The sequence below is a fragment of the Chlorocebus sabaeus genome, chromosome 20 (genome assembly GCF_047675955.1).
Source record: "Chlorocebus sabaeus isolate Y175 chromosome 20, mChlSab1.0.hap1, whole genome shotgun sequence".
Taxonomy (NCBI): Eukaryota; Metazoa; Chordata; class Mammalia; order Primates; family Cercopithecidae; genus Chlorocebus; species Chlorocebus sabaeus.
In genome coordinates, this window is record NC_132923.1 from 18,972,941 (window position 1) to 18,988,891 (window position 15,951).

The following is a 15,951-nucleotide window of genomic DNA, read 5'->3' on the forward strand; positions in this document are numbered from 1 at the left end:
TCCAACATTTGATGATCCTAGTGATATCTCTAAGGGGCCAAGAATAGATAAAATTGTGCTGTGCAATCTGTATGCCTTGGACAAATTCCTAATCTCCTTGTGTATGTTTCCTCATCGACAAAATGGTGAGAATACTTGTAATCTACTTCATAGGGTTGTTGTGAGGATTAAATGAATTAGCACACACAAAGCACTTTAAACCTTGCCAAACTCAATAAGCATTCGTTATTAGTGATAGTAGCATTGCCATTTTATTATTCTTACCAAGGCAGGAAAGTATGCAATAAATTTTGGAAAGAATTCTATCATGAAGGTAAAATTTTTGACGTGCTTATGATCAAAGGGCTCGTCTTTGGGTATGTGAGAAACACACTTGCCCAGAGACTTGCACCCCCTGAGCTGCAGGATAACAGCAGGATAGCACCAGAAGTCCACAGGAGATAAGAGATGAAGGTCCAGGGAGTCATCCAGTTAGCTGGTCTTTCTCAAGTTGCCAACATAGATCCCTTACTTAGCAATATTCCTTTTTCCAAATGGTTAGATGGAACTTTTTAATAAGAAAAACAGCACTGATATCATAATCACTTTTCCAATGGTTTCATCTTCACCCACCATCCTATGCCCTTGCTCTACTTCCCAAAGACAGAGACTGGCCTCTGGCCTTCCAGGAAATCAGACCCAGCCTCCACTGACTGCCACCATTGCAGGTCCCCATCTAGGAAGGGAGTGGCCAGATAACACGAGCCTCCTAGTGGCTCCATCATAGCTGACCCAAACCACAGACCAAAGGGTTGTGCTTGCTAGATTTTATTTTTATCATGACCACAGCTGCTGTGGAGTCTATCAATTCTGAACACTGCAGTAATAAAGATTTGTCTTTATTAATGAAATGGTTTAATTCAAAAGAAATCTTTAGACTTCCATCTCCAGCCAAGTTGAAATAAAAGACACCATTTTTATCTCCTTGGCTGAAAAATTAAAAACAAGACAAAATATTGAACAACATTGGACATCAGGCAATGAAAGGCAGCAATACCGGAGAGATAAGAAGCAAAGGAGGTGAGCCCTGTGACTGCCTCAGTTTACTGGCTGGAGAGAGTTTCCAGGCCCCTGAGATAGGAAGGAAGAAGCCAAGAGGATCTCAGTTTCAGAGATGGAGCTACGAATCTGGGGAGGCCAAGGCCTTTAGAGAGTGCAGGGCAGAGTACCAGAGAGGAGAGAGCACCACTGAGAGGAAGCCCAGAGGTGGGCAGGGGGTCTCCCTGGAGTCTTCAGCTGAATCCTGATCCACGCATAAAGGTAAGGAACCTACTCAAGGATGGGAAAAGAAGCACCGTAAAGGATTAGAGAGAACAATCCACAGAGCCAAGAATTGTTCCTATTCCTACCAGCCAGAGTGTAAAACTTTATCATTCATGGGGCATCAGATAGAGTACTCAAAAGGGTCTTCCCTCAGTAGTGGGGGAAAATTAGCCCACAACGAAATGCAGTTCTGGTCCTATCTAACAAAGCTTAAAAGACCCACAGGATCAAACTCAACTACATCCCGAACAAAGCTCAAGAATATTTATAGAGATACAAAAATATTGTGTACCCAATAAGGTAAAATTCACAATTTCTATAATGAATAAAAAATTTTCAGGCATGTATAAAGGCGAGAAGATACAGCCCATAAGAAGTAAAAAACCCAATCAACTTAGACCCAGAACTGACAGAGATTATAGAATTAGGAGACAAGGACATTAAAAATATTATTTTACTATTAGAACAGCTAAAATCCAAAATACTGACAACACCAAATGCTAGTGAGGATGTACAGCATCATTCACTGCTGGTGAGAATGCAAAATGGTACAGCCACTTTGGAAGAGGGTTTGGTAGTTTCTTACCAAAACAACAACAACAAAAGCCTAGACATACTCTTACCGGATGATCCTGCAATCTCACTCCTTGGTATTTACCCAAACACAAGTTTATGTCCACACAGAAACCTACACATGGTACATGAGTATTTACAGTATCTTCATTCATATTGCCAAAACTTGGAAGCAACCAAGATGTCCTTCAGTAGGTGAATGCATAGAAGCATGGAGGAACCTAAAATGCATACGGCTAAGTGAAAAAAAAAAAAAATCTGAAGAGGCTATACACTGCCTTCATCTTAATCCCAACAAAAATGACAGAGAAAGAATACAAAAGGCAAACACTCATAATTACAATGAGAACAGAAGAAGAAATGGCAGGTGGTGAGAGCGATCCACATGCTTTGGGGAAGTTGAGAAGCAGTTGGATGAGCGGTAACTGACTTGGCAGATTTGAGAACCTTGAAATCAAAGCTAGAAAGTGGAAAAATGAAAAAGAAGCAAGGCAATGCGCACCTCAAGCCTCAGCAGGGCTTAGGAATCAGAAACATCAGATATCTTTGAAAGCCAGAATGTGGGGGTGGACAGAAAACCACGGGATTTGTAAAAAGTCTTCATAAAGAGCAGTTATTCCCCAAGCCTGTACTATCCAGCAATGGTACCTGCTCACCCAAGTGGAAGAAAAGAGGCTTACTCTCTGCAGAAGGTAAATTAGAAAGCCTCTGGAATTGGAGATACCAATAGCAGCTCAGAAGATGGTTGAGACTTTTTATTTTGAAAGTGGGATTAAGTGAAATCTACATACTTTACTGTGAGTCAGCCTTGTACATCCAGACATACATATGGCTGACAGAAGATTCCTCTCGGGAAAGCTGACCAGCCCCAGGAGAGAATACCTACGGATATCCACATCTGGGGGTCTCCTAACAAAACATGGCTGAATGCAGAGAAGGCTGGAAGACTGTGAGATTCAAGCATGAACTAGAGCTTCTAATTAATTTTTATGTGACTCATACCAAAATAAGTATGAGTAGCTAAGGATCGCCTGCCTTCTGAAGAATCCCTCTACCACCAAAGACAAGGAATAAAACACATTAACAGATAAAAGTCACTTGGAGAAAAGAGAGTACAAGAGCATAAGAAAATGCCAGCAAAACTTAAAAATAATATTCTCAAAGTGATACAAGATATTGCACCTGTGAAATGGAAAAAGGGAAGCTTAAAAGGGGGATATGTTCGAAAACAGGTTAAAGAGTTGACAGCAAAACTTAGAAATTCAGTGGAAAGTTTACAAGGTTTTTTCAGAAAAGTCACTCAGAAGGTAAAACAAAAAGAGAAATGAGACAGATGGAGAGAGAGAGAGAGAGAGAGAGAGAGATTCTGATTGAAAACCAGAAATAAACAGTAGCACTAGACTAGTCCAGAGGTCCAACATCTGAATAATCAAAATCCAGAAAGAGAAAACAGAGAAAAGGGAGAAAACATTTTTAAAGAAAGAGTAAAGGAAAAATTTCCTATAACTGAAGGATATAACTTTCAGATTAAAATCACTCATGGAGTGCCCAGCACAGTGAATGTAAACATATACACATACAGACACATAGACACGGGCACTTACACACAGGCATACAGACACACAGACACAGACTCTTACACGGGCACACAGACACACAGACACAGGCACGCAGACACACAGACACAGGCACTTACACACATGCACACACAGAGACACAGACACAGGCACTTACACACATGCACACACAGAGACACAGACACAGGCACATACAAATCATACAGAGGCACACACAGACCAAGACACTTTATCATAGAATCCAGAACACCAGAAGTAAAGAGAAGACTCTCGGAGGGCAGGGGCTGGGGGAACAGGTCACATACAAGGATAAAGCATCAGTGGCAGCAGACCTCTCAACAGCAATACTAGAAGCTAAAAGACAATGAAGCTCCTCCCCTTGCCCTCCAGCCATGGCAGGTGCAGCTCCATGAGTGAGTCCAGTGGCCTCACCTGCAAGTGGAGCAACAGCAGCAGCCTCACTAAGGAGACCACCAGATCACCTCTTCCTCAGGCCTGACCATGTCGACCTACCGACAGACCTGTACACAGCCAGTGTGTCTTCCTCCATCATACGCTCACCTTGTCAAAGCTCCCAGAGAGGGTTTCAACAAAGGATTTGGTTTCAAGTTGGTGAAACGAGGTAAAAGCAAAGTCATGTGGTGGTGTGGAATTCTCAGTCTGGTTCATCTAATACAGACACCGGTAAAGTTACTGGGATCTTAGAGTCCAAATATAAATGGTGCAAGTATGACTTGACTTTCACAGAAAAATGGAACACTGATGACACTCGGGACAGAAACCACAATTGACGACCAAATTTGTCAAGGTTTGAAAATGATATTAGATACTACCTTTTCACCAAACATAGGAAAGAAAAGTGGCAAAATCAAGCCCTCTTACAAGAAGGGGTGTGTAAAGCTTGGCTTTGATGTTAACCTTGATTTTGCTGGACTAGCAATTCATGGTTCAGCTTGCTGGGTACCAGATGAGCTTTGACAGCACCAAGTCAAAGCAGATGAGGAATCACTTTGCAGTGGGCTACAGGACTGGGGACTTCCAGCTGCACACTAATGTCAATGATGGGGCAGAATTTGGAGGATCAGTTTGTCAGAAAGTATGTGAAGATCCTGATGCTTTAGTAAACCTTGCTTGGACATCAGGTACCAGCAGCGCTCGTTTTGGCCTTGCAGCTAAATTTCAATTAAAACCCACTGCTTCCATTTCTGCAAAAGTCAACAACTGGTTGACTGGGGTGGGCTACACTCCACCCCGGAGGCCTGGTGTGAAGCTCACCCTGTCTGCTCCGGTAGATGGGAGGAGCATGGATGCTGGAGGCCACACACTTGGCCTTGCCCTGGAGCTGCAGGCTTAATCCAGATGAAACAAACCTCTGGGAATGGATATCAGAAGATTCGGCCTTGATGTATTTCCATTGTGACTAGCAGGCTTTTTCCCCCTGAGAAGGTGATCAAAATGAAGGATGATCTAAATAAGAGCTGTATTTTAAATCTTTAGATGGTTACTTGTTAGCTGCTTTCTAGTTCAATAGGCTCTCTCTCTCTAGTTGCCAATGCTGCAGTCCTGCAGTTATCTGTACATTGTCTAGATGTATTTAACTGTTAAATGTGCTACCCACTAATCATGAAATAGACCTTTATGAAAACTGCACCGTTGTGCTCGCGTTTGTTTTTATGTTCCTTTACACACTGAATATTGTCATTGCATGGGATGAATCAGTGGACATTTTAAGATGAGGTTTAAATTATTTTTGTCAAATTCAACCACCATTAGAATTACTTTTGGTATCCCAGAACATTACAAATTATGAATACAAAACAATTACAAAACAAGCATATAATTAATGGTTCCAAGTACCTGCCAGTGAGGGTCAAATCGCCCTGGTATCTTGCTCCTACTTGGTTTTTCAGGTGAGCATTCTGCTCTTCACCTCATTCTGTCCCTAGATTAGTTCCGTGAACCTTTTAAGACTACAATAAGAGCGTACACGCTTTTAAAAAATTTTTATAATGAGGAAATGTCTCCACATTCCGAAGAAAAATGAGTACTAGCCTAGAATTTTATGCTCAGCCAAATTCAAGAATGTTATACTCAGCCAAATTCAATCCAAGATGAGGGTAGAATAAAGCTATTTCAGACATCCATGCAGGCTGACTGGCTGGGCCCTCTATCCTCTCAGTCTACCCTGATGTGAGACGGTGAGGTGGTACATGATGTGTCTCTGGGGGCTGCTGTTTCAGGGGATGGCAGGCAAGAGAAACACCTGCATACAGCAGCTGCTTGGGAGATAGGACCCCTGTGTGGGGGCATGAACAATACTCCAAGTACTACTCCACTAAGGGAAGCTTGGACGCCTAGGGGATATTGTTTGGTTCTCAGAATAACTAGGGGATGCTAGAGCCATCAGCTCCCTAAGGACCAGGATGCTGAATGTTCTACAATGCAGGGGACAGTTCCTCAACAGAGAATTGCTCTGCCGGTAATCCCAAAAGCACATCCTTGAGAAATCCTGAATTAGATACTTTCTTTGGCTTTCATTGTGAGGCTGTTTATACTTGAAGCGGGGCTGAGTGGGAGTAGAATGCTATGGGGGTAGGCTGAGTGTGGTGGCTCACGCCTGTAATTCCAATATTTTGGGAGGCCGAGGCAAGCCGATCGCCTAAGGTCAGGAGTTCAAGAGCAGCCTGGCCAACATGACAAAACCCCGTCTCCACTAAAAGTACAAAAATTAGCCAGGTATGGTGGTGGGTGCCTGTAATCCCAGCTACTCAGGATGCTGAGGCAGGAGAATTGCTTGAACCCGGGAGGCAGAAGTTGCGGTGGGCCAAGATCGCAGCACTGCACTCCAGCCTGAGCGACAAGAGTGAGACTCCATCTCAAGAAAAAAAAAAAAAGAATGCTATGGGGATGAGTCAGGTGAAGTGGAGAAGATAGCTGAATAGGGGAGAAGGAAGGAGAGGGAGACTATTGAAATTATTCCAGGACATAAAATACAATGACTGACTTAAATAAACAGGTATGCCTGACATCCATGAGTCTACAGAACAAATTCTACTATCGAATTCTTTGTGGCGATGCCCACGTTTGTAAAGGGTTCTGTGATTGTTCTGTGCCGAAGTTCAGTCCTACACCCTGTCAGCATGCCTTGCCTGGACCATTGCTGTGGCTGCCTTTCAGGTCTCCCTGTTTCCAGTCTCACCTCCGCCCCTTCATCCACGACACAGTTGCCAGAGTGATCTTTCGAAACACAAACCCAAATCTTTCAAAACAGTACTTGGGGTATCGTTCATGTCCCCACACAGGGATCCCATCTCCCAAGCAGCTGCTGTATGCAGATGTTTCTCTTGTCACTCCCCTGCTAAAAGCTTTCAATGGCTCCCCACTGCCTCCCCATTCCCCAGGGAGTGTGCAGCCAAACGGGACTCATCCTGCAAGGTGCAGCTCCAAGGTCCCTGCTTTCTGAGGCTTCTTCCAGTCATCCCCTGCCAACGAGACCCTAACATTGTCCTCCTCTGTCACAGTACTCATCTACAGCATGACACAAGCATGTTTTTGTCTTGTATTTCCCAGGAGCTCTTTATGGGCAGGGGCTATTTCTCATCCTTCCCTGACCCCCAGGGCCTGGCAAAGTGGCGTGCACAGGATGTGCTGAGCACTGCTTCTGTGCTCACTGAATACAGTTGAGCCATTTCTCCCTCACAAGAAGCCTGAGCGCAGAGAAAACCCAGGATCACTCCTGTCACCAGCATAAGCAAGGGATCCACATCACTTCAGGCCTTCTCTGGGCAACTGAGTCCTTCACAGCTTCTTTGAGTCACAAAGGCCGCTGTGGAGCTGTGGGCAAGGATCCTACAGATAGGCTAACCCAATATCCGCATTTTGCAGATGAGGAAACTGAGTCCCAGCAAAGGCTGCTGCCTCACCTGAGGCTAGAAGGCTGCACACACCAGAATAGGACATGGTCTGCTGGTGTCCAGGCCAGTGCCCCACCAGCTCTCACCCTATGTGAAATGGAACTCATTGGAAACTGGTGACCATTTTTCCAGATAAAATGTGGGCTTCCTCACCCTATCCTCCCTTCTTACTGCAACCGGAAGCTATAGTGGAGGATGTGGGGCTGGGAGGGATGGGAAATAGACTTGGAAGGTGATTTGAGGCTTCCTTTATTTGATTTTATTTTTTGAGGTGGAGTCTTGCTCTGTCGCCCAGGCTGGAGTGCAGTGATGTGATCTCAGTTCACTGCAACCTCTGCCTCCCGGGTTCAAGCAATTCTCCTGCTTCAGCCTCCCTAGTATCTGGGACTACAGGTGCACTCCACCATGCCCAACTAATTTTGTATTTTTAGTACAGACTCCGCCATGCCCAGCTAATTTCTGTATTTCTAGTTTCACTATGTTGGCCAGGTTGGTCGTGAACTCCTGATCTCAAGCAGTCCACCCACCTTGGCCTCCCAAAGTGCTGGGATTACAGGTGCGAGCCACTGTGTCTGGCCCAAGACTTCCTTTAAACATTCGCTTTTGCGAGATCCTGAGCCTCGTCCTACAGGCAATGAAGAGCTATTGAAGGTTTTTGAGAACAGGGTGACTTAATTGCAGCAGGGCTTTGGGCTGAAGGGAGAAGTGGGAAATGCGGGCCTCTAGGGACCTGAGCAGGACCACTCCCCCATAAGTGATCTGTCTTTGGCTTATGAATGCCACAGCTTTGGCTTATGAATGCACAGGGAAGGGGCAGAGTGAGTCTCACCCGAACGGCAAGGTCTTTGCTGGGAAGTTTCTTGGCAGATGAAAAAATTGAAAGGGAAGATCCTGGATAAAGAACAACAGGGAATCTGTCTCTAGATTCTGGAATCTGAATTTAAGGAGGGTCAAGAGGTCCAGAACATGGTCTTGGAGTCATGGTGGTAGTAACTGGGACCCACCAGCCCAGCAGCCAGCCCCTGGGAGCTTGAGCACAGAGCTGGGCAGCTGGGGGCGTGGACTGGGGCCCAGAAGATCCGGTTCTATAAGGGAGTATCATGAGGATACTCTATATCGTCCTATAATTTATGTTTTCTCTATATTTACTTTCCTTTACAAATTTAGTAATGTATCTTGTTAAACATCCAGCTTGTCTCCGCTGGCTCCGGGAACCAAGGGTGCCTGTGGGGACTCTTGTTGGGTGCAGTCTGCAAAGGAAGAGCAGCTTCCCAGACAGTAGGAGGACACGGCCACGGAAGTCAGGGCTCCAGAGGGAAGAGTAACTTGGTCACCTTCCCCTCCTGACGGAAGACTCCCTTCAACACTGGGGATTTTATTAGGGGAAGTGAGAAATCCCTCATCACTACCGGCTGTGCGGACGTCAAATCTTAGACTCAGTTTTGTTCTACTCACCACAAACCCCCTTGATTTTATCACCATTGGAGCATAATAATTTTGTATCAAAATCTGAAGTAAACATGTGCTGTTCTAACAACAGGCAACTAAAAACACAAAACAAAATTGTCTTTCCACCCCCAATCTAATAGTCTACAAAAATGACAGGCAAATTGGTCCCTTTAATCAAATCCATCTTTTAAAAATTGAATCCTAAGTGTGGACATCCAGCTTACTGGTCTGATGTTTTCCTCGTGAAGATCTGTGACATGTGTTCAAGTGTCCTCTGTCCCCTGGGATGTCATCTTCTAGGCTGGTCGCCCTCATTCCAGCTCTAAGGACTCTCCCACCGTACCTGTTCCCATCCTGCACCTCCTCCTTAACCCTTGTGCCTGCGGTTTCCAAACTCCAGGGCACCCGAGAACTTTCTGTACATGATTCCCTGGCCCTTCCTCAGCCTTTCCGCCGTCCCTCTAAATCAGAATCTGAGGGCGGGATCCTGGGAGTCCGCGTTTTGAACTAGCACTCTAGGTGATTTTCATCAGGCATCAGAAGACCAAAACGAAGGTTGCTACTTTACTGATGAATCGCCTTGTTGACGCACCCGTACACACATATCTAGGCCACTGTTTATTAACCGTCGACTTTGCGCTAGGGTCTTTACTAAGCTTACCTCCTCTAATCCTTATACTCACTGCAGCAGGTAAGCATCCCCATTTCTATAGCCGCAGAAACAGAACTTGCCAAATGCCACAGGGTTAGGAAATGGCAGGGTAAAGTCCATCCGGCTCCCCAGCCCACTCAGTTCTCACTCTCAGTGCCTGTTCCTTCTGCAATGGAAAAGAGGGAAACCCTGGAGGAAGCAAGCACTGGGCTCTCCTCGAAGCCTCATCCACTTCAGTCTCCCCTCCCTAGGCAGTAGAGCCATCCTCTACCTGTTCTTATTGAAACTTACTATTTTTCAGATAGCTTCCTTCATGGCTTAAGCATTCTTTTAAAAATAAATTGGTTTTAATGACTTCAGATGGGGTCTCACTATGTTGCCCAGGCTTGTCTTGAAATCCTGGGTCCAGGCAATCCTCCTGCTTCGACCTCTCAAAGCACTGGGATTATAGGTGTGAGCCACTGCGCCCAGCCAACTTGAGTATTCTTGACTTATTCTTGGCAGGGTGAAGCCTTTTTCATGATGGCCTCTCTTTTATCTTTTCCCTTGCAAATCTGAACGGCCCGCAGAGTCCCACGGATATCGTCAGGGCCCTCCCTATCCCCCTTTGGATTCATCAAGGCTGAGTCTGAATGGATAGTTTTCCATTTGGAACGTTCCCCCATCAGGAGCATTTGGTATGTCTGGATCTCATTTCTCCAGCCTCTGACAACCTGCATGCCTGCTGCAGGCAAAGAGGCTGAGCTCCCGGGCCACAAGTCTGCTTCCAGTGGGGCCGGCTCTGCTGGCTGCGCCTGGGGGTCCACTGGGTTGCTGCATTTTCAAACGGTCCCTACCCCGTTGCCCCCTCAGGAAAGTGGTAAAGGGCTCTGCAGTCCGCCCTCAGGACACCAGAACAAAGGGCTTACTAAGTTAGCCTTGGAGGTGCACCTGGGGACTGTGGGCAAGAAGGACATATTGAACCAACAATATGGGGTGCAACCTTAAATTCCAAACACATTGTCCCAAGCTCTTTCAGAGGAGTTCTAAGGAGTAGAACCAGCCTGCCTAGCAGGCGTACTAACATTTGGGGGCTCTATGAAGAACCAAGGAAGGAAGTCCACACTTGCTGGGAACATAAGAAATTGTGACCCTGATGGGAAGAGGAGATTCTCCAGCGGTGAGGGGCATGGTGGAAGGTGGGCCAACAGGACCATCCGGGACCAGAGGGCAGTGACACCCATGTGATCGGGACTTCGTGGCCCAGCTTCAGAGTTGCAGTGACAGCAACTCATGCTGTCAACGGGCAACCACAACCAGCCCTGAGGAGGGGCAATGGAGGAACCACTAAGGAGGCAGGTAATACCCAGCTAACAGGACTGGCAGACTGTGGTTCTACCTCGCTGAGGAACATGGTGGGGGCATGGGAGAGGCAGAAAACAACAGGGGGAGGGTCTTGCTGTGAGGCAGCCTGTCCTCTAGTTCATGGGTTGGAAACTCCAGCCAGTGGGCCAAATCTGTCCTGCTGCTGGTTTGTGAACAGCCAAAATAGGACTGGATTTTAAACGATTGGGGAAAATCAAAGGAATATTTCATGCTACATGAAAACGACATGAAATTCGAATGTCAGTGTCCATAAATGCAGTTCTATTGGAACAGTCTTGCCCATGCATTTGTGTGTCATTGGGGGCTGCTTCCGTGATACAACGTTGGTGGAATATTTGTGACAGAGACACGCAAAGCCTACAATATCGACTATTTAGACCTTTGCAAAAAAAGATTGTTGCCTCTGGATCCAGAACAACCCTCATCACGCCCCCAGTAAGTTATTTCTCAAATTGGTTTCCACCGTGGTGGGGTCAGGTCACCCAAGCTGATCCCCCATAGCTGGGCAGGGTCTCTCTCCCTGCCCTCTTTCACTACGCCTGGACTGCTGACCCTATTGGAAGTCATTAAATGCTCTTAGGGTGGAAGAGGCACTTGTCTCACAGGAAAACACAAGCATGTTAGGGAGTGTGAGTTCGTCCCAGGTCCGGGGCTTGCATGGTGGAGGAACCTCTGAAACAGCAGCTTTGGAGGGAGGGCACGCCCCTGCCATGCAAAGTCCTCTTTGTTGATCAACACCATTATTAGAAATGTGCACATCCCAGCAAAACCAGCAGGTCACACATTTACAAAAGCGCCTGCCACACTAGAGCAGGAGGCTTCTGGGCCTTTTCAATGTGCAGATTCTAATTCCTGGTACGAGGAAGTTGCTCAGTGAAAGGACAAAATAACTTTATTGTATAGAGTTTGCCACAGTCCTCTGGAGCAGTACCTTTCATTCTCTGCTTACCCTCAGCAGACGAGTGGGGGAAGTGGGTCTGAAGTTCTGGGGAACTTCGGTGAGTTGGCAGTACCTCGAGAGTGAGGCTAATGGGTTGCTTAGTAGGAATTATGATGATATTGCAACCCACAGGCCAATGGGCATCGGGGCAGTCAGCCAGGACAGAGCACTGGCCGGTGCCCTAGGTTCCTAGCCCAGCAGCTGGACACGGTCCACGCTATCTTGGCGCCAGGTGTGAAACTGCCAGCCCAGGCAGCTGTGCAGGCTGTGGCATGTTGCTCAACCTCTCTGAGTCTTAGTTTCTCTTCCGTTAAGTAGCGGGTGGAGTAGGGGGAGAGACTACCGTCCTTAGCTGGCAGGGCTGTCACGAGCATCGTGAAAGTGTGTAACGTGCCCTTAACCGGCCTCTGTAGGTATTAATCAATTGTAACCAGTGTTTTTACTTCCTGATGTCCAACAGAACTAAAGAAGCTGCGGCACACATATGTTAATGATTTAAATACCACTTAGCCATTTCTCTTAACTCCCCAAGCAGACTGTAAACTCCTCTAGAGCAGAGGATATCAAGTAATAGATACTGTCTATGGGCACCTGGTACTGGGCTTGGAGCTTTATTAAAAAATACCTGGCTTTTCTAATTCTTAGGAACCCCAAAACTGGCATCATCATCACCTGCATTGTTCCCACCAGGACACTGGGCTTGGAGCGGTGTATGCAATCACTAGGGGAGCAGAGGAGCATGCTGAGCTGGAGTCTCCAGCTCCAAAGGTCCAGCTCTTCTGCCCCACTGCCTCTCTGTAAAGGGCTCCTCACTTTGAATCCCTTGAACCCTACTGGGCACCAAACTGCCACTCAAACAAGCCAGAAACCTGGCCACAAGCCTCTGGTTTAACGTTTCCTAAAGGAGGGACTGTGCCCGATTCAGCAGCATCCAAAATTCAAAAGCCAAAGTCAAAGAAGAGTTCATTTCCTTTCAGTAATATCTAAAGTAGGATGGAAAATAAGCCTGCTGAAAAGCTGCCTCTTTTGCCAGAGCTAGAGAGAGAGGGGACGCCTCTCCTGCTGTCCCTGGTCAGATCAGGTGAAGGCCAAGGAAACTGATCTCTCACGGTAGGGGGAGGGGATGAAGGGCACAGGGACAACGAGGTACATGCAGTTGACTTAAAAACAGGCATAAAACCACAGAGGAATGTTTTGTGTGGGATCCTGAGATAGCAGGGGATGTGAGGACCAGAGGCTACCGCAGACCATTCACAGCCACCCAAGCGCTGCTTCTCCCAGGCTCCCGCTTACCTGAGCCAATGTAAAGATTCTTTTCAAAAAAGTCTTTGCTCCCTGTAGTGTTTATTTAAGGATAAGATGACCCAACTTCCACTATATTTAGTGCATGAAAACCCACAGGTGTTTGACTCCAGGAACTGCTTGGGGTTGTGCTATTAGTTTTCTGAGTCCCCTCCCTTCTTGGTTTCATTGTTTCAGCATTGCAGGTGAGCTGGTTTCCCGAGTTCTGCAAAAGCCGTCCTGCACGCCCCCACCCTCCTCTCCAGCCTGCAGGTAGTTTAAATACCCCCAGAGTACACGGCTGCCTGGATAAGGCGTGGGGGAAACCATGATGCTGTTTCCATTTCAATTCTAATTTAAAACGTCATGCCAAGCACAATAGGCACCCTATTTTCACTTCATCAGTTGGCTTAATTTTCAATTTTAACTAATCAGTTTAATCAGTGGCTTTGTCCTCCTCCTTATTTCTCTTCAAAGGCTTCTATTGGAAGGCAGGTATTTGCTCTCCTGTGCCTCTTCCGTGTGCCACCCTGTAAAATACAGGACAAAGACAAAATAGCATACTGTGAAAGAACTGAGAGCTGGAGCCCCACAGTCAGACACCCCAGAGCCAGGTGCTGGCTGTGGCAGCTGTATGACGTTTAGAATTCCTCACCTGTAAACCTAATCATCCTATCTGAGAGTTGTTGGAAGATTAAATGCTAATGCCTAGCACGGGACCTGGTGCTCCATGAGCATTCCCCAAACATGTTAATGAGCCTGCAATGGGTCCTCCCACACCTGATTCACAAAGGGAGGGTTGTCTGAGGAAAGCTGCTGGTTTGTCCAAGGAATTCCTTTCCTGGATAAGTGGAAACGGATCTATTACCAAGCAACTCAACACCTCTTAGGCCCTCGAGAGGGGGTGACATAAAAATTAATATTTGCAGGGCGATTTATGGTTTACAGAGTGTTTCAGGGTTGCAATAGTGGGGGAACCGGGCTTTGCCAAATCTTTGTGCACGGCCTCTGTCTCTTACAAGATATGCAACCTTGGGCAACTCAGAAGCGCACTGAGCCTCTGGCTCCTGTGTACAGTGGAAACACTGCTACCAAGCCCACGTTTCTGAGGCCTGCAAGCTACGTATATGCATTGTGTACTTGGTCAACCGAAAGCCTTCGTCTAAAGCAAGGAGTTGTCATTCTGTTTTCTCATGGGTTTAGTTCGCAACAGGCCTCTTGAGCAAAACCTCATGCACTATCCATATGGAAGGGATGGATTGAAATGGTTGAAAACAGCCTGGCCGAAGTTGCTGTGGTGCTGCCCGTCTCCATCCCTCTCTCCTGAACACTACAACCTTGGATACCTTTTTCCCAGGGAAGCATCTGAAAGACAGGCGGCGACTCCAGCTTCTCATGCCTTTCCCTTAGGGACATTTCTCATTTTCAGAAACTTCCTAAGTAAAAGGTGGCCCTGGGATGGCCTGCTGTGGTGAAAATGCCCTGAGTTGTGATCCAGTCATGGCCAGAACAGGTAGCCTGGGTAGCTCTGAGCTGGGTAAGGAATAGTATGAAACCAAGCCTCCTGATGTGTTCCAGTTCCTTGGATTCTGGGCAGCACCGACAGAAACCTGCTTGAGAGAATAATGATAGTGAGGGTCTGAGGAGTGGTTCATCGCCAGGGCAGCACATGCTTCTAGGTAGCACTTACCCCCGGGAAGGACACAGTCCTGTGTTGCAGAAGGCACAGGGCCAGGAGGCAGGAAAGCAGCACCGTGGCCCCAGCTCCAATGCCATCACTTCAGACAGGAAGTCACTTGACTCAGCTTTTAGGCAGGGGGCAGGGGTAGACCACTCAGCCCAGTATGGGCACCACTCCTGACTTGCCTCTGACTCCACCTGCCATAAGTGCATACGGAGCTGAGGGCCTCTGGAGAGGATAAAGCTCTATGCCAAGGTAAGGTAGCAGAGTGGCACCATCACACTGAGGTTCTGGCGGCTCAGAGGTCATGTGGGAAACCCCCGCAGGTCCCGTTAATGCTCTCAGCATCTTCCAGCTGATACTAACCCCAGATTACAACCAAGTACATTACTATCCTGCCCAGGCGACTACTCGGACAGTGAAGGAGAAAAAGAATCCCTGCTCATTTAGAAGTGTACTTTTGGAACCCTAGAGGTCCCGGGTGGCAACGACGGGAGCTTCATTCCAAGGCTAAGGAATGAACACTTGGAGATGGCATGAGAGGAATTCTACTAAAACACCAGAAGGGTAGGTCTGCCAGGAGGACTGGGTGGGTGGGGAGTTTGAAATAATACCGCTGAGTGTCAAGACCGCAACCCTTAGTACTGACCTAGCTCAGGGGCCAAGAGCTTGTGTTCAATGGTGTTAGTGTCCAGGACATGACGACTCATTCCAGGAAGCCGAGCACCAGCACATCCCACACAAGTTGTCCTGCGTATAAATATTGGTCTGGACAATGTCTGGGACTGAAATGGTTTCTGGCACCAAAATGAGGCATTACAACACATTCAGGTAAACATCCAGGATTCAGCCTCTAAGTGGCTAGTGGCCCAAGGACAAGTCCTTCAGGGAAAAACCCATCCAGTTCAACAATTGAAGCACCAAATCTATGCCAGTTACATGCAAAGTGGGCAGAGAATGAAGCATGCAGGTGTTCACAATGTGGGTGAAGAGCTGATGCAACCCAGTAAGAATACGAATAGAAAGAGTAGGAAGGGGGTGGTGGCAGACATAGAGCCTGGCAAGCCAGAGGTCGTGAGGATGAGGGTGACGTTTAGCTGAGATTTTAGAAGCCTGCTGGGGTCAGGTGCACAGAAGCAGCTGTGTGCTCCAGAACTCCAAGTAGGCCAGCTTAGTAGAGTAGGTCAAAGGATAGGAAGGTAGAGTGGGACTAGCTA

General features: G+C 47.1%; 1 pseudogene; it reads left to right on the forward strand.

Annotated features, from left to right (window-relative positions):
* Window positions 1-3,104: 3,104 nt before the first annotated feature.
* Window positions 3,105-4,914, forward strand: LOC103224121 (non-selective voltage-gated ion channel VDAC2-like; annotated as a pseudogene).
* The last annotated feature ends 11,037 nt before the right edge of the window (window positions 4,915-15,951 follow it).